General features: G+C 48.7%; 6 non-coding genes across 6 annotated transcripts; all 6 read left to right on the top strand.

Annotated features, from left to right (window-relative positions):
- Nucleotides 1–8,816: 8,816 nt before the first annotated feature.
- Nucleotides 8,817–8,889, top strand: Trnat-agu (transfer RNA threonine (anticodon AGU)). Its single transcript has one exon. It is a non-coding gene; the product is annotated as a tRNA-Thr (tRNA).
- A 1,505-nt stretch (nt 8,890–10,394) lies between these two features.
- Nucleotides 10,395–10,467, top strand: Trnat-agu (transfer RNA threonine (anticodon AGU)). The gene has a single exon. It is a non-coding gene; the product is annotated as a tRNA-Thr (tRNA).
- A 2,820-nt stretch (nt 10,468–13,287) lies between these two features.
- Nucleotides 13,288–13,360, top strand: Trnat-agu (transfer RNA threonine (anticodon AGU)). Its single transcript has one exon. It is a non-coding gene; the product is annotated as a tRNA-Thr (tRNA).
- A 1,379-nt stretch (nt 13,361–14,739) lies between these two features.
- Trnat-agu (transfer RNA threonine (anticodon AGU)) lies at nt 14,740–14,812 on the top strand. The gene has a single exon. It is a non-coding gene; the product is annotated as a tRNA-Thr (tRNA).
- Nucleotides 14,813–16,180: 1,368 nt separating this feature from the next.
- Trnat-agu (transfer RNA threonine (anticodon AGU)) lies at nt 16,181–16,253 on the top strand. The gene has a single exon. It is a non-coding gene; the product is annotated as a tRNA-Thr (tRNA).
- A 1,368-nt stretch (nt 16,254–17,621) lies between these two features.
- Trnat-agu (transfer RNA threonine (anticodon AGU)) lies at nt 17,622–17,694 on the top strand. Its single transcript has one exon. It is a non-coding gene; the product is annotated as a tRNA-Thr (tRNA).
- Nucleotides 17,695–17,917: the final 223 nt, after the last annotated feature.

Raw genomic sequence — 17,917 nt, 5'->3', positions numbered from 1 at the left:
GGTGCTGTATAATTGTCTACAATGAGTGAAAACGGAGCAATTTGTGACGGCTCTTTCAATTTAAGACGTTAAAAACAGACGGAATTTGCATTTGTAATACCAGAGCATCGAAACTACTTGGAACTTTTGTGTATATGAACGGGTCCGCGTCTTTGTACTCTGCTCCCTTCACCGCTACAAACCAACCAACCAACGTGTCCGTGCGCATCTGAGTCGCAAAGAATGGGGAATAGCGCAGTTCGCTCGTGCATGGGGCGTAGCTAAGTTGGTAGAGCGTTCGCTTGGCATGTGAAAGGTCCAGGGTTCAAGCTGCGGCGCCTCCATTTTTTGTGGTCAGTGCATGGTAAGTGTTGGTCGCGGCGAACCTAAAGGCACGCAAGATGTTGCAAAGCCAGCGTCACAGACTGATATGATGTATACTGACGTAAGGAGAGCAAGATGTAAGTGTGGGGACCGGCTGTTATCGAGGTGTCATCGAGTGCAGATCTGTCTTAGGTATCGCGGCTTAACCTCATTGAAGTCTAGAGGGTGGACAACACGTTGGTCTTACTCAGAGCGGTGTCCGAATTCTATTTTCACGTTATACGTGCCACTTTCATTTTGGCAACTACGATTCGATACAGAATGCACGAAACCTGAAAGACACCCTAACAGATACATAGAGAGTAGTGTTTGTCTGCTGAATAATGGGAGTGCAAAGGTCTGTGTCGTCTATATGGCTGTATGTAGCACCATTAGTCTTCGGGGGGGCGGGCGTAGCTCAGATGGTAGAGCGCTCGCTTAGTATGCGAGAGGTGCTGGGATCAATACCCAGTGCCTCCAGAATTTTTAACACACCTACATGCGCACCTTGATATGCAAGTGGAATAATTCACAACCAGCAGATGTGTCTAGGAAGATAGAAGCGAATGATTAGCATCCACAATTGACAAGCGTGCTGTTATTAGTGCGCAGGAAGCACCCTCCTCCCACGCCTAAACTTAATTTAGAAACAGTACAAGTGTTCCCGTAAGATTCTCAAGCCTATGTCGGAAAGATCTCAGCTCAGATGGTAGAGCGCTCGCTTAGTATGCGAGAGGTGCTGGGATCAATACCCAGTGCCTCCAGAATTTTTAACACACCTACATGCGCACCTTGATATGCAAGTGGAATAATTCACAACCAGCAGATGTGTCTAGGAAGATAGAAGCGAATGATTAGCATCCACAATTGACAAGCGTGCTGTTATTAGTGCGCAGGAAGCACCCTCCTCCCACGCCTACACTTAATTTAGAAACAGTACAAGTGTTCCCGTAAGATTCTCAAGCCTATGTCGGAAAGATCTGCCTTGCGCCGAGTTCACGTAAATCCCACTGCACATTCCTATTCTTTGCGTGCAGTCAGCTGCTACTGGTGTTGCTAGTTGTGACTGCTGATAACAGATGCCGTAGCAATCAATTCATGGAGTGAGTTGTATGTTTTGCGATAGTCTGTCTCTGACAAGCAAGCACAGGTGACATAGGTGCGAACACACAAAGCTTGCAGACCCTCGCTGCCTGCAGACACCGAGCAGCCACACTAGGAGTGCGGCCTAAGCCGTAGGCGAAATGTACTCATTCGCTTTGGCGCTACGTCGAACTATAAATAATGCTGTCACTAGCGTGAGCGTCGTGGAAAGTCGGAAAAGTCGGCTGCGAGGGTGAGTGCCAAGTTTGGGGAGCGTTTCGTAGTATGCGCAGTGCAATGGAGACGCGGAAACTTGTTGTGGCCCAGTGTTTTGCAGTTGGACGACAAGATTGGTACACAGTAGTAAAGAGCGAGGCACTGAGTTGGCATAAATAATGTAGTGCACAATGGTTCTCGAGATGTGTTTGTTACCTCAGGTGCTGTATAATTGTCTACAATGAGTGAAAACGGAGCAATTTGTGACGGCTCTTTCAATTTAAGACGTTAAAAACAGACGGAATTTGCATTTGTAATACCAGAGCATCGAAACTACTTGGAACTTTTGTGTATATGAACGGGTCCGCGCCTTTGTACTCTGCTCCCTTCACCGCTACAAACCAACCAACCATCGTGTCCGTGCGCATCTGAGTCGCAAACAATGGGGAATAGCGCAGTTTGCTCGTGCATGGGGCGTAGCTCAGTTGGTAGAGCGTTCGCTTGGCATGTGAAAGGTCCAGGGTTCAAGCCGCGGCGCCTCCATTTTTTGTGGTCAGTGCATGGTAAGTGTTGGTCGCGGCGAACCTAAAGGCACGCAAGATGTTGCAAAGCCAGCGTCACAGACTGATATGATGTATACTGACGTAAGGAGAGCAAGATGTAAGTGTGGGGACCGGCTGTTATGGAGGTGTCATCGAGTGCAGATCTGTCTTACGTATCGCGGCTTAACCTCATTGAAGTCTAGAGGGTGGACAACACGTTGGTCTTACTCAGAGCGGTGTCCGAATTCTATTTTCACGTTATACGTGCCACTTTCATTTTGGCAACTACGATTCGATACAGAATGCACGAAACCTGAAAGACACCCTAACAGATACATAGAGAGTAGTGTTTGTCTGCTGAATAATGGGAGTGCAAGGGTCTGTGTCGTCTATATGGCTGTATGTAGCACCATTAGTCTTCGGGGGGGCGGGCGTAGCTCAGATGGTAGAGCGCTCGCTTAGTATGCGAGAGGTACTGGGATCAATACTCAGTGCCTGCATGGTTTTTTAACACACCTACATGCGCACCTTGATATGCAAGTGGAATACTTCACAGCCAGCAGATGTGTCTAGGAAGATACAAGCTTGCGCCGAGTTCACGTAAATCCCACTGCACATTCCTATTCTTTGCGTGCAGTCAGCTGCTACTGATGTTGTTAGTTGTGACTGCTGATAACAGATGCCGTAGCAATCAATTCATGGAGTGAGTTGTATGTTTTGCGATAGTCTGTCTCTGACAAGCAAGCACAGGTGACATAGGTGCGAACACAGGAAGCTTGCAGACCCTCGCTGCCTGCAGACACCGAGCAGCCACACTAGGAGGGCGGCCTAAGCCGTAGGCGAATTGTGCTCATTCGCTTTGGCGCGACGTCGAACTATAAATAATGCTGTCACTAGCGTGAGCGTTGCGTGAGCGTCGTGGAAAGTCGGAAAAGTCGGCTGCGAGGGTGAGTGCCAAGTTTGGGAAGCGTTTCGTAGTATGCGCAGTGCAATGGAGACGCGGAAACTTATTGTGGCCCAGTGTTTTGCAGTTGGACGACAAGATTGGTACACAGTAGTAAAGAGCGAGGCACTGAGTTGGCATAAATAATGTAGTGCACAATGGTTCTCGAGATGTGTTTGTTACCTCAGGTGCTGTATAATTGTCTACAATGAGTGAAAACGGAGCAATTTGTGACGGCTCTTTCAATTTAAGACGTTAAAAACAGACGGAATTTGCATTTGTAATACCAGAGCATCGAAACTACTTGGAACTTTTGTGTATATGAACGGGTCCGCGTCTTTGTACTCTGCTCCCTTCACCGCTACAAACCAACCAACCAACGTGTCCGTGCGCATCTGAGTCGCAAAGAATGGGGAATAGCGCAGTTCGCTCGTGCATGGGGCGTAGCTAAGTTGGTAGAGCGTTCGCTTGGCATGTGAAAGGTCCAGGTTTCAAGCTGCGGCGCCTCCATTTTTTGTGGTCAGTGCATGGTAAGTGTTGGTCGCGGCGAACCTAAAGGCACGCAAGATGTTGCAAAGCCAGCGTCACAGACTGATATGATGTATACTGACGTAAGGAGAGCAAGATGTAAGTGTGGGGACCGGCTGTTATCGAGGTGTCATCGAGTGCAGATCTGTCTTAGGTATCGCGGCTTAACCTCATTGAAGTCTAGAGGGTGGACAACACGTTGGTCTTACTCAGAGCGGTGTCCGAATTCTATTTTCACGTTATACGTGCCACTTTCATTTTGGCAACTACGATTCGATACAGAATGCACGAAACCTGAAAGACACCCTAACAGATACATAGAGAGTAGTGTTTGTCTGCTGAATAATGGGAGTGCAAAGGTCTGTGTCGTCTATATGGCTGTATGTAGCACCATTAGTCTTCGGGGGGGCGGGCGTAGCTCAGATGGTAGAGCGCTCGTTTAGTATGCGAGAGGTGCTGGGATCAATACCCAGTGCCTCCAGAATTTTTAACACACCTACATGCGCACCTTGATATGCAAGTGGAATAATTCACAACCAGCAGATGTGTCTAGGAAGATAGAAGCGAATGATTAGCATCCACAATTGACAAGCGTGCTGTTATTAGTGCGCAGGAAGCACCCTCCTCCCACGCCTAAACTTAATTTAGAAACAGTACAAGTGTTCCCGTAAGATTCTCAAGCCTATGTCGGAAAGATCTCAGCTCAGATGGTAGAGCGCTCGCTTAGTATGCGAGAGGTGCTGGGATCAATACCCAGTGCCTCCAGAATTTTTAACACACCTACATGCGCACCTTGATATGCAAGTGGAATAATTCACAACCAGCAGATGTGTCTAGGAAGATAGAAGCGAATGATTAGCATCCACAATTGACAAGCGTGCTGTTATTAGTGCGCAGGAAGCACCCTCCTCCCACGCCTACACTTAATTTAGAAACAGTACAAGTGTTCCCGTAAGATTCTCAAGCCTATGTCGGAAAGATCTGCCTTGCGCCGAGTTCACGTAAATCCCACTGCACATTCCTATTCTCTGCGTGCAGTCAGCTGCTACTGGTGTTGCTAGTTGTGACTGCTGATAACAGATGCCGTAGCAATCAATTCATGGAGTGAGTTGTATGTTTTGCGATAGTCTGTCTCTGACAAGCAAGCACAGGTGACATAGGTGCGAACACACAAAGCTTGCAGACCCTCGCTGCCTGCAGACACCGAGCAGCCACACTAGGAGTGCGGCCTAAGCCGTAGGCGAAATGTACTCATTCGCTTTGGCGCGACGTCGAACTATAAATAATGCTGTCACTAGCGTGAGCGTCGTGGAAAGTCGGAAAAGTCGGCTGCGAGGGTGAGTGCCAAGTTTGGGGAGCGTTTCGTAGTATGCGCAGTGCAATGGAGACGCGGAAACTTGTTGTGGCCCAGTGTTTTGCAGTTGGACGACAAGATTGGTACACAGTAGTAAAGAGCGAGGCACTGAGTTGGCATAAATAATGTAGTGCACAATGGTTCTCGAGATGTGTTTGTTACCTCAGGTGCTGTATAATTGTCTACAATGAGTGAAAACGGAGCAATTTGTGACGGCTCTTTCAATTTAAGACGTTAAAAACAGACGGAATTTGCATTTGTAATACCAGAGCATCGAAACTACTTGGAACTTTTGTGTATATGAACGGGTCCGCGCCTTTGTACTCTGCTCCCTTCACCGCTACAAACCAACCAACCATCGTGTCCGTGCGCATCTGAGTCGCAAACAATGGGGAATAGCGCAGTTTGCTCGTGCATGGGGCGTAGCTCAGTTGGTAGAGCGTTCGCTTGGCATGTGAAAGGTCCAGGGTTCAAGCCGCGGCGCCTCCATTTTTTGTGGTCAGTGCATGGTAAGTGTTGGTCGCGGCGAACCTAAAGGCACGCAAGATGTTGCAAAGCCAGCGTCACAGACTGATATGATGTATACTGACGTAAGGAGAGCAAGATGTAAGTGTGGGGACCGGCTGTTATGGAGGTGTCATCGAGTGCAGATCTGTCTTAGGTATCGCGGCTTAACCTCATTGAAGTCCAGAGGGTGGACAACACGTTGGTCTTACTCAGAGCGGTGTCCGAATTCTATTTTCGACGTTATACGTGCCACTTTCATTTTGGCCAACTACGATTCGATACAGAATGCACGAAACCTGAAAGACACCCTAACGGATACATAGAGAGTAGTGTTTGTCTGCTGAATAATGGGAGTGCAAGGGTCTGTGTCGTCTATATGGCTGTATGTAGCACCATTAGTCTTCGGGGGGGCGGGCGTAGCTCAGATGGTAGAGCGCTCGCTTAGTATGCGAGAGGTGCTGGGATCAATACCCAGTGCCTCCAGAATTTTTAACACACCTACATGCGCACCTTGATATGCAAGTGGAATACTTCACAGCCAGCAGATGTGTCTAGGAAGATACAAGCTTGCGCCGAGTTCACGTAAATCCCACTGCACATTCCTATTCTTTGCGTGCAGTCAGCTGCTACTGGTGTTGTTAGTTGTGACTGCTGATAACAGATGCCGTAGCAATCAATTCATGGAGTGAGTTGTATGTTTTGCGATAGTCTGTCTCTGACAAGCAAGCACAGGTGACATAGGTGCGAACACAGGAAGCTTGCAGACCCTCGCTGCCTGCAGACACCGAGAAGCCACACTAGGAGGGCGGCCTAAGCCGTAGGCGAATTGTGCTCATTCGCTTTGGCGCGACGTCGAACTATAAATAATGCTGTCACTAGCGTGAGCGTTGCGTGAGCGTCGTGGAAAGTCGGAAAAGTCGGCTGCGAGGGTGAGTGCCAAGTTTGGGGAGCGTTTCGTAGTATGCGCAGTGCAATGGAGACGCGGAAACTTGTTGTGGCCCAGTGTTTTGCAGTTGGACGACAAGATTGGTACACAGTAGTAAAGAGCGAGGCACTGAGTTGGCATAAATAATGTAGTGCACAATGGTTCTCGAGATGTGTTTGTTACCTCAGGTGCTGTATAATTGTCTACAATGAGTGAAAACGGAGCAATTTGTGACGGCTCTTTCAATTTAAGACGTTAAAAACAGACGGAATTTGCATTTGTAATACCAGAGCATCGAAACTACTTGGAACTTTTGTGTATATGAACGGGTCCGCGCCTTTGTACTCTGCTCCCTTCACCGCTACAAACCAACCAACCAACGTGTCCGTGCGCATCTGAGTCGCAAAGAATGGGGAATAGCGCAGTTTGCTCGTGCATGGGGCGTAGCTAAGTTGGTAGAGCGTTCGCTTGGCATGTAAAAGGTTCTGGGTTCAAGCTGCGGCGCCTCCATTTTTTGTGGTCAGTGCATGGTAAGTGTTGGTCGCGGCGAACCTAAAGGCACGCAAGATGTTGCAAAGCCAGCGTCACAGACTGATATGATGTATACTGACGTAAGGAGAGCAAGATGTAAGTGTGGGGACCGGCTGTTATGGAGGTGTCATCGAGTGCAGATCTGTCTTAGGTATCGCGGCTTAACCTCATTGAAGTCTAGAGGGTGGACAACACGTTGGTCTTACTCAGAGCGGTGTCCGAATTCTATTTTCGACGTTATACGTGCCACTTTCATTTTGGCCAACTACGATTCGATACAGAATGCACGAAACCTGAAAGACACCCTAACGGATACATAGAGAGTAGTGTTTGTCTGCTGAATAATGGGAGTGCAAGGGTCTGTGTCGTCTATATGGCTGTATGTAGCACCATTAGTCTTCGGGGGGGCGGGTGTAGCTCAGATGGTAGAGCGCTCGCTTAGTATGCGAGGTGCTGGGATCAATACCCACTGCCTCCAGAATTTTTAACACACCTACATGCGCACCTTGATATGCAAGTGGAATACTTCACAGCCAGCAGATGTGTCTAGGAAGATACAAGCTTGCGCCGAGTTCACGTAAATGCCACTGCACATTCCTATTCTTTGCGTGCAGTCAGCTGCTACTGGTGTTGTTAGTTGTGACTGCTGTTAACAGATGCCGTAGCAATCAATTCATGGAGTGAGTTGTATGTTTTGCGATAGTCTGTCTCTGACAAGCAAGCACAGGTGACATAGGTGCGAACACAGGAAGCTTGCAGACCCTCGCTGCCTGCAGACACCGAGCAACCACACTAGGAGGGCGGCCTAAGCCGTAGGCGAATTGTGCTCATTCGCTTTGGCGCGACGTCGAACTATAAATAATGCTGTCACTAGCGTGAGCGTCGTGGAAAGTCGGAAAAGTCGGCTGCGAGGGTGAGTGCCAAGTTTGGGGAGCGTTTCGTAGTATGCGCAGTGCAATGGAGACGCGGAAACTTGTTGTGGCCCAGTGTTTTGCAGTTGGACGACAAGATTGGTACACAGTAGTAAAGAGCGAGGCACTGAGTTGGCATAAATAATGTAGTGCACAATGTGGCTCGAAATGTGTTTGTTACCTCAGGTGCTGTATAATTGTCTACAATGAGTGAAAACGGAGCAATTTGTGACGGCTCTTTCAATTTAAGACGTTAAAAACAGACGGAATTTGCATTTGTAATACCAGAGCATCGAAACTACTTGGAACTTTTGTGTATATGAACGGGTCCGCGCCTTTGTACTCTTCTCCCTTCACCGCTACAAACCAACCAACCAACGTGTCCGTGCGCATCTGAGTCGCAAAGAATGGGGAATAGCGCAGTTTGCTCGTGCATGGGGCGTAGCTAAGTTGGTAGAGCGTTCGCTTTGCACGTGAAAGGTCCAGGGTTCAAGCTGCGGCGCCTCCATTTTTTGTGGTCAGTGCATGGTAAGTGTTGGTCGCGGCGAACCTAAAGGCACGCAAGATGTTGCAAAGCCAGCGTCACAGACTGATATGATGTATACTGACGTAAGGAGAGCAAGATGTAAGTGTGGGGACCGGCTGTTATCGAGGTGTCATCGAGTGCAGATCTGTCTTAGGTATCGCGGCTTAACCTCATTGAAGTCTAGAGGGTGGACAACACGTTGGTCTTACTCAGAGCGGTGTCCGAATTCTATTTTCACGTTATACGTGCCACTTTCATTTTGGCAACTACGATTCGATACAGAATGCACGAAACCTGAAAGACACCCTAACAGATACATAGAGAGTAGTGTTTGTCTGCTGAATAATGGGAGTGCAAAGGTCTGTGTCGTCAATATGGCTGTATGTAGCACCATTAGTCTTCGGGGGGGCGGGCGTAGCTCAGATGGTAGAGCGCTCGCTTAGTATGCGAGAGGTGCTGGGATCAATACCCAGTGCCTGCATGATTTTTAACACACCTACATGCGCACCTTGATATGCAAGTGGAATAATTCACAACCAGCAGATGTGTCTAGGAAGATAGAAGCGAATGATTAGCATCCACAATTGACAAGCGTGCTGTTATTAGTGCGCAGGAAGCACCCTCCTCCCACGCCTACACTTAATTTAGAAACAGTACAAGTGTTCCCGTAAGATTCTCAAGCCTATGTCGGAAAGATCTGCCTTGCGCCGAGTTCACGTAAATCCCACTGCACATTCCTATTCTTTGCGTGCAGTCAGCTGCTACTGGTGTTGCTAGTTGTGACTGCTGATAACAGATGCCGTAGCAATCAATTCATGGAGTGAGTTGTATGTTTTGCGATAGTCTGTCTCTGACAAGCAAGCACAGGTGACATAGGTGCGAACACAGGAAGCTTGCAGACCCTCGCTGCCTGCAGACACCGAGCAGCCACACTAGGAGTGCGGCCTAAGCCGTAGGCGAAATGTACTCATTCGCTTTGGCGCGACGTCGAACTATAAATAATGCTGTCACTAGCGTGAGCGTCGTGGAAAGTCGGAAAAGTCGGCTGCGAGGGTGAGTGCCAAGTTTGGGGAGCGTTTCGTAGTATGCGCAGTGCAATGGAGACGCGGAAACTTGTTGTGGCCCAGTGTTTTGCAGTTGGACGACAAGATTGGTACACAGTAGTAAAGAGCGAGGCACTGAGTTGGCATAAATAATGTAGTGCACAATGGTTCTCGAGATGTGTTTGTTACCTCAGGTGCTGTATAATTGTCTACAATGAGTGAAAACGGAGCAATTTGTGACGGCTCTTTCAATTTAAGACGTTAAAAACAGACGGAATTTGCATTTGTAATACCAGAGCATCGAAACTACTTGGAACTTTTGTGTATATGAACGGGTCCGCGCCTTTGTACTCTGCTCCCTTCACCGCTACAAACCAACCAACCATCGTGTCCGTGCGCATCTGAGTCGCAAACAATGGGGAATAGCGCAGTTTGCTCGTGCATGGGGCGTAGCTCAGTTGGTAGAGCGTTCGCTTGGCATGTGAAAGGTCCAGGGTTCGAGCCGCGGCGCCTCCATTTTTTGTGGTCAGTGCATGGTAAGTGTTGGTCGCGGCGAACCTAAAGGCACGCAAGATGTTGCAAAGCCAGCGTCACAGACTGATATGATGTATACTGACGTAAGGAGAGCAAGATGTAAGTGTGGGGACCGGCTGTTATGGAGGTGTCATCGAGTGCAGATCTGTCTTAGGTATCGCGGCTTAACCTCATTGAAGTCTAGAGGGTGGACAACACGTTGGTCTTACTCAGAGCGGTGTCCGAATTCTATTTTCGACGTTATACGTGCCACTTTCATTTTGGCAACTACGATTCGATACAGAATGCACGAAACCTGAAAGACACCCTAACGGATACATAGAGAGTAGTGTTTGTCTGCTGAATAATGGGAGTGCAAGGGTCTGTGTCGTCTATATGGCTGTATGTAGCACCATTAGTCTTCGGGGGGGCGGGCGTAGCTCAGATGGTAGAGCGCTCGCTTAGTATGCGAGAGGTACTGGGATCAATTCCCAGTGCCTGCAGGATTTTTAACACACCTACATGCGCACCTTGATATGCAAGTGGAATACTTCACAGCCAGCAGATGTGTCTAGGAAGATACAAGCTTGCGCCGAGTTCACGTAAATCCCACTGCACATTCCTATTCTTTGCGTGCAGTCAGCTGCTCCTGGTGTTGTTAGTTGTGACTGCTGTTAACAGATGCCGTAGCAATCAATTCATGGAGTGAGTTGTATGTTTTGCGATAGTCTGTCTCTGACAAGCAAGCACAGGTGACATAGGTGCGAACACAGGAAGCTTGCAGACCCTCGCTGCCTGCAGACACCGAGCAGCCACACTAGGAGGGCGGCCTAAGCCGTAGGCGAATTGTGCTCATTCGCTTTGGCGCGACGTCGAACTATAAATAATGCTGTCACTAGCGTGAGCGTTGCGTGAGCGTCGTGGAAAGTCGGAAAAGTCGGCTGCGAGGGTGAGTGCCAAGTTTGGGGAGCGTTTCGTAGTATGCGCAGTGCAATGGAGACGCGGAAACTTGTTGTGGCCCAGTGTTTTGCAGTTGGACGACAAGATTGGTACACAGTAGTAAAGAGCGAGGCACTGAGTTGGCATAAATAATGTAGTGCACAATGGTTCTCGAGATGTGTTTGTCACCTCAGGTGCTGTATAATTGTCTACAATGAGTGAAAACGGAGCAATTTGTGACGGCTCTTTCAATTTAAGACGTTAAAAACAGACGGAATTTGCATTTGTAATACCAGAGCATCGAAACTACTTGGTACTTTTGTGTATATGAACGGGTCCGCGCCTTTGTACTCTGCTCCCTTCACCGCTACAAACCAACCAACCATCGTGTCCGTGCGCATCTGAGCCGCAAACAATGGGGAATAGCGCAGTTTGCTCGTGCATGGGGCGTAGCTCAGTTGGTAAGGCGTTCGCTTGGCATGTGAAAGGTCCAGGGTTCAAGCCGCGGCGCCTCCATTTTTTGTGGTCAGTGCATGGTAAGTGTTGGTCGCGGCGAACCTAAAGGCACGCAAGATGTTGCAAAGCCAGCGTCACAGACTGATATGATGTATACTGACGTAAGGAGAGCAAGATGTAAGTGTGGGGACCAGCTGTTATCGAGGTGTCATCGAGTGCAGATCTGTCTTAGGTATCGCGGCTTAACCTCATTGAAGTCTAGAGGGTGGACAACACGTTGGTCTTACTCAGAGCGGTGTCCGAATTCTATTTTCGACGTTATACGTGCCACTTTCATTTTGGCAACTACGATTCGATACAGAATGCACGAAACCTGAAAGACACCCTAACGGATACATAGAGAGTAGTGTTTGTCTGCTGAATAATGGGAGTGCAAGGGTCTGTGTCGTCTATATGGCTGTATGTAGCACCATTAGTCTTCGGGGGGGCGGGCGTAGCTCAGATGGTAGAGCGCTCGCTTAGTATGCGAGAAGTACTGGGATCAATACCCAGTGCCTGCATGATTTTTAACACACCTACATGCGCACCTTGATATGCAAGTGGAATACTTCACAGCCAGCAGATGTGTCTAGGAAGATACAAGCTTGCGCCGAGTTCACGTAAATCCCACTGCACATTCCTATTCTTTGCGTGCAGTCAGCTGCTCCTGGTGTTGTTAGTTGTGACTGCTGATAACAGATGCCGTAGCAATCAATTCATGGAGTGAGTTGTATGCTTTGCGATAGTCTGTCTCTGACAAGCAAGCACAGGTGACATAGGTGCGAACACAGGAAGCTTGCAGACCCTCGCTGCCTGCAGACACCGAGCAGCCACACTAGGAGGGCGGCCTAAGCCGTAGGCGAATTGTGCTCATTCGCTTTGGCGCGACGTCGAACTATAAATAATGCTGTCACTAGCGTGAGCGTCGTGGAAAGTCGGAAAAGTCGGCTGCGAGGGTGAGTGCCAAGTTTGGGGAGCGTTTCGTAGTATGCGCAGTGCAATGGAGACGCGGAAACTTGTTGTGGCCCAGTGTTTTGCAGTTGGACGACAAGATTGGTACACAGTAGTAAAGAGCGAGGCACTGAGTTGGCATAAATAATGTAGTGCACAATGGTTCTCGAGATGTGTTTGTTACCTCAGGTGCTGTATAATTTTCTCCAATGAGTGAAAACGGAGCAATTTGTGACGGCTCTTTCAATTTAAGACGTTAAAAACAGACGGAATTTGCATTTGTAATACCAGAGCATCGAAACTACTTGGAACTTTTGTGTATATGAACGGGTCCGCGCCTTTGTACTCTGCTCCCTTCACCGCTACAAACAAACCAACCATCGTGTCCGTGCGCATCTGAGTCGCAAACAATGGGGACTAGCGCAGTTTGCTCGTGCATGGGGCGTAGCTCAGTTGGTAGAGCGTTCGCTTGGCATGTGAAAGGTCCAGGGTTCAAGCCGCGGCGCCTCCACTTTTTGTGATCAGTGCATGGTAAGTGTTGGTCGCGGCGAACCTAAAGGCACGCAAGATGTTGCAAAGCCAGCGTCACAGACTGATATGATGTATACTGACGTAAGGAGAGCAAGATGTAAGTGTGGGGACCGGCTGTTATCGAGGTGTCATCGAGTGCAGATCTGTCTTAGGTATCGCGGCTTAACCTCATTGAAGTCTAGAGGGTGGACAACACGTTGGTCTTACTCAGAGCGGTGTCCGAATTCTATTTTCGACGTTATACGTGCCACTTTCATTTTGGCAACTACGATTCGATACAGAATGCACGAAACCTGAAAGACACCCTAACGGATACATAGAGAGTAGTGTTTGTCTGCTGAATAATGGGAGTGCAAGGGTCTGTGTCGTCTATATGGCTGTATGTAGCACCATTAGTCTACGGGGGGGCGGGCGTAGCTCAGATGGTAGAGCGCTCGCTTAGTATGCGAGAGGTACTGGGATCAATACCCAGTGCCTGCAGGATTTTTAACACACCTACATGCGCACCTTGATATGCAAGTGGAATACTTCACAGCCAGCAGATGTGTCTAGGAAGATACAAGCTTGCGCCGAGTTCACGTAAATCCCACTGCACATTCCTATTCTTTGCGTGCAGTCAGCTGCTACTGCTGTTGTTAGTTGTGACTGCTGATAACAGATGCCGTAGCAATCAATTCATGGAGTGAGTTGTATGTTTTGCGATAGTCTGTCTCTGACAAGCAAGCACAGGTGACATAGGTGCGAACACAGGAAGCTTGAAGACCCTCGCTGCCTGCAGACACCGAGCAGCCACACTAGGAGGGCGGCCTAAGCCGTAGGCGAATTGTGCTCATTCGCTTTGGCGCGACGTCGAACTATAAATAATGCTGTCACTAGCGTGAGCGTTGCGTGAGCGTCGTGGAAAGTCGGAAAAGTCGGCTGCGAGGGTGAGTGCCAAGTTTGGGGAGCGTTTCGTAGTATGCGCAGTGCAATGGAGACGCGGAAACTTGTTGTGGCCCAGTGTTTTGCAGTTGGACGACAAGATTGGTACACAGTAGTAAAGAGCGAGGCACTGAGTTGGCATAAATAATGTAGTGCACAATGGTTCTCGAGATGTGTTTGTTACCTCAGGTGCTGTATAATTGTCTACAATGAGTGAAAACGGAGCAATTTGTGACGGCTCTTTCAATTTAAGACGTTAAAAACAGACGGAATTTGCATTTGTAATACCAGAGCATCGAAACTACTTGGAACTTTTGTGTATATGAACGGGTCCGCGCCTTTGTACTCTGCTCCCTCCACCGCTACAAACAAACCAACCATCGTGTCCGTGCGCATCTGAGTCGCAAACAATGGGGACTAGCGCAGTTTGCTCGTGCATGGGGCGTAGCTCAGTTGGTAGAGCGTTCGCTTGGCATGTGAAAGGTCCAGGGTTCAAGCCGCGGCGCCTCCATTTTTTGTGGTCAGTGCATGGTAAGTGTTGGTCGCGGCGAACCTAAAGGCACGCAAGATGTTGCAAAGCCAGCGTCACAGACTGATATGATGTATACTGACGTAAGGAGAGCAAGATGTAAGTGTGGGGACCGGCTGTTATGGAGGTGTCATCGAGTGCAGATCTGTCTTAGGTATCGCGGCTTAACCTCATTGAAGTCTAGAGGGTGGACAACACGTTGGTCTTACTCAGAGCGGTGTCCGAATTCTATTTTCGACGTTATACGTGCCACTTTCATTTTGGCAACTACGATTCGATACAGAATGCACGAAACCTGAAAGACACCCTAACGGATACATAGAGAGTAGTGTTTGTCTGCTGAATAATGGGAGTGCAAGGGTCTGTGTCGTCTATATGGCTGTATGTAGCACCATTAGTCTACGGGGGGGCGGGCGTAGCTCAGATGGTAGAGCGCTCGCTTAGTATGCGAGAGGTACTGGGATCAATACCCAGTGCCTGCATGATTTTTAACACACCTACATGCGCACCTTGATATGCAAGTGGAATACTTCACAGCCAGCAGATGTGTCTAGGAAGATACAAGCTTGCGCAGAGTTCACGTAAATCCCACTGCACATTCCTATTCTTTGCATGCAGTCAGCTGCTCCTGGTGTTGTTAGTTGTGACTGCTGATAACAGATGCCGTAGCAATCAATTCATGGAGTGAGTTGTATGCTTTGCGATAGTCTGTCTCTGACAAGCAAGCACAGGTGACATAGGTGCGAACACAGGAAGCTTGCAGACCCTCGCTGCCTGCAGACACCGAGCAGCCACACTAGGAGGGCGGCCTAAGCCGTAGGCGAATTGTGCTCATTCGCTTTGGCGCGACGTCGAACTATAAATAATGCTGTCACTAGCGTGAGCGTCGTGGAAAGTCGGAAAAGTCGGCTGCGAGGGTGAGTGCCAAGTTTGGGGAGCGTTTCGTAGTATGCGCAGTGCAATGGAGACGCGGAAACTTGTTGTGGCCCAGTGTTTTGCAGTTGGACGACAAGATTGGTACACAGTAGTAAAGAGCGAGGCACTGAGTTGGCATAAATAATGTAGTGCACAATGGTTCTCGAGATGTGTTTGTTACCTCAGGTGCTGTATAATTTTCTCCAATGAGTGAAAACGGAGCAATTTGTGACGGCTCTTTCAATTTAAGACGTTAAAAACAGACGGAATTTGCATTTGTAATACCAGAGCATCGAAACTACTTGGAACTTTTGTGTATATGAACGGGTCCGCGCCTTTGTACTCTGCTCCCTTCACCGCTACAAACAAACCAACCATCGTGTCCGTGCGCATCTGAGTCGCAAACAATGGGGACTAGCGCAGTTTGCTCGTGCATGGGGCGTAGCTCAGTTGGTAGAGCGTTCGCTTGGCATGTGAAAGGTCCAGGGTTCAAGCCGCGGCGCCTCCACTTTTTGTGATCAGTGCATGGTAAGTGTTGGTCGCGGCGAACCTAAAGGCACGCAAGATGTTGCAAAGCCAGCGTCACAGACTGATATGATGTATACTGACGTAAGGAGAGCAAGATGTAAGTGTGGGGACCGGCTGTTATCGAGGTGTCATCGAGTGCAGATCTGTCTTAGGTATCGCGGCTTAACCTCATTGAAGTCTAGAGGGTGGACAACACGTTGGTCTTACTCAGAGCGGTGTCCGAATTCTATTTTCGACGTTATACGTGCCACTTTCATTTTGGCAACTACGATTCGATACAGAATGCACGAAACCTGAAAGACACCCTAACGGATACATAGAGAGTAGTGTTTGTCTGCTGAATAATGGGAGTGCAAGGGTCTGTGTCGTCTATATGGCTGTATGTAGCACCATTAGTCTACGGGGGGGCGGGCGTAGCTCAGATGGTAGAGCGCTCGCTTAGTATGCGAGAGGTACTGGGATCAATACCCAGTGCCTGCAGGATTTTTAACACACCTACATGCGCACCTTGATATGCAAGTGGAATACTTCACAGCCAGCAGATGTGTCTAGGAAGATACAAGCTTGCGCCGAGTTCACGTAAATCCCACTGCACATTCCTATTCTTTGCGTGCAGTCAGCTGCTCCTGGTGTTGTTAGTTGTGACTGCTGATAACAGATGCCGTAGCAATCAATTCATGGAGTGAGTTGTATGTTTTGCGATAGTCTGTCTCTGACAAGCAAGCACAGGTGACATAGGTGCGAACACAGGAAGCTTGCAGACCCTCGCTGCCTGCAGACACCGAGCAGCCACACTAGGAGGGCGGCCTAAGCCGTAGGCGAATTGTGCTCATTCGCTTTGGCGCGACGTCGAACTATAAATAATGCTGTCACTAGCGTGAGCGTCGTGGAAAGTCGGAAAAGTCGGCTGCGAGGGTGAGTGCCAAGTTTGGGGAGCGTTTCGTAGTATGCGCAGTGCAATGGAGACGCGGAAACTTGTTGTGGCCCAGTGTTTTGCAGTTGGACGACAAGATTGGTACACAGTAGTAAAGAGCGAGGCACTGAGTTGGCATAAATAATGTAGTGCACAATGGTTCTCGAGATGTGTTTGTTACCTCAGGTGCTGTATAATTGTCTACAATGAGTGAAAACGGAGCAATTTGTGACGGCTCTTTCAATTTAAGACGTTAAAAACAGACGGAATTTGCATTTGTAATACCAGAGCATCGAAACTACTTGGAACTTTTGTGTATATGAACGGGTCCGCGCCTTTGTACTCTGCTCCCTCCACCGCTACAAACAAACCAACCATCGTGTCCGTGCGCATCTGAGTCGCAAACAATGGGGAATAGCGCAGTTTGCTCGTGCATGGGGCGTAGCTCAGTTGGTAGAGCGTTCGCTTGGCATGTGAAAGGTCCAGGGTTCAAGCCGCGGCGCCTCCATTTTTTGTGGTCAGTGCATGGTAAGTGTTGGTCGCGGCGAACCTAAAGGCACGCAAGATGTTGCAAAGCCAGCGTCACAGACTGATATGATGTATACTGACGTAAGGAGAGCAAGATGTAAGTGTGGGGACCGGCTGTTATGGAGGTGTCATCGAGTGCAGATCTGTCTTAGGTATCGCGGCTTAACCTCATTGAAGTCTAGAGGGTGGACAACACGTTGGTCTTACTCAGAGCGGTGTCCGAATTCTATTTTCGACGTTATACGTGCCACTTTCATTTTGGCAACTACGATTCGATACAGAATGCACGAAACCTGAAAGACACCCTAACGGATACATAGAGAGTAGTGTTTGTCTGCTGAATAATGGGAGTGCAAGGGTCTGTGTCGTCTATATGGCTGTATGTAGCACCATTAGTCTACGGGGGGGCGGGCGTAGCTCAGATGGTAGAGCGCTCGCTTAGTATGCGAGAGGTACTGGGATCAATACCCAGTGCCTGCAGGATTTTTAACACACCTACATGCGCACCTTGATATGCAAGTGGAATACTTCACAGCCAGCAGATGTGTCTAGGAAGATACAAGCTTGCGCCGAGTTCACGTAAATCCCACTGCACATTCCTATTCTTTGCGTGCAGTCAGCTGCTACTGGTGTTGTTAGTTGTGACTGCTGATAACAGATGCCGTAGCAATCAATTCATGGAGTGAGTTGTATGTTTTGCGAT

The sequence above is a fragment of the Schistocerca gregaria genome, chromosome 9 (genome assembly GCF_023897955.1).
Source record: "Schistocerca gregaria isolate iqSchGreg1 chromosome 9, iqSchGreg1.2, whole genome shotgun sequence".
Lineage (NCBI taxonomy): Eukaryota > Metazoa > Arthropoda > Insecta > Orthoptera > Acrididae > Schistocerca > Schistocerca gregaria.
Note: the sequence above shows the minus strand (reverse complement) of the source record. Positions and strands in the feature narration are given on the sequence as shown.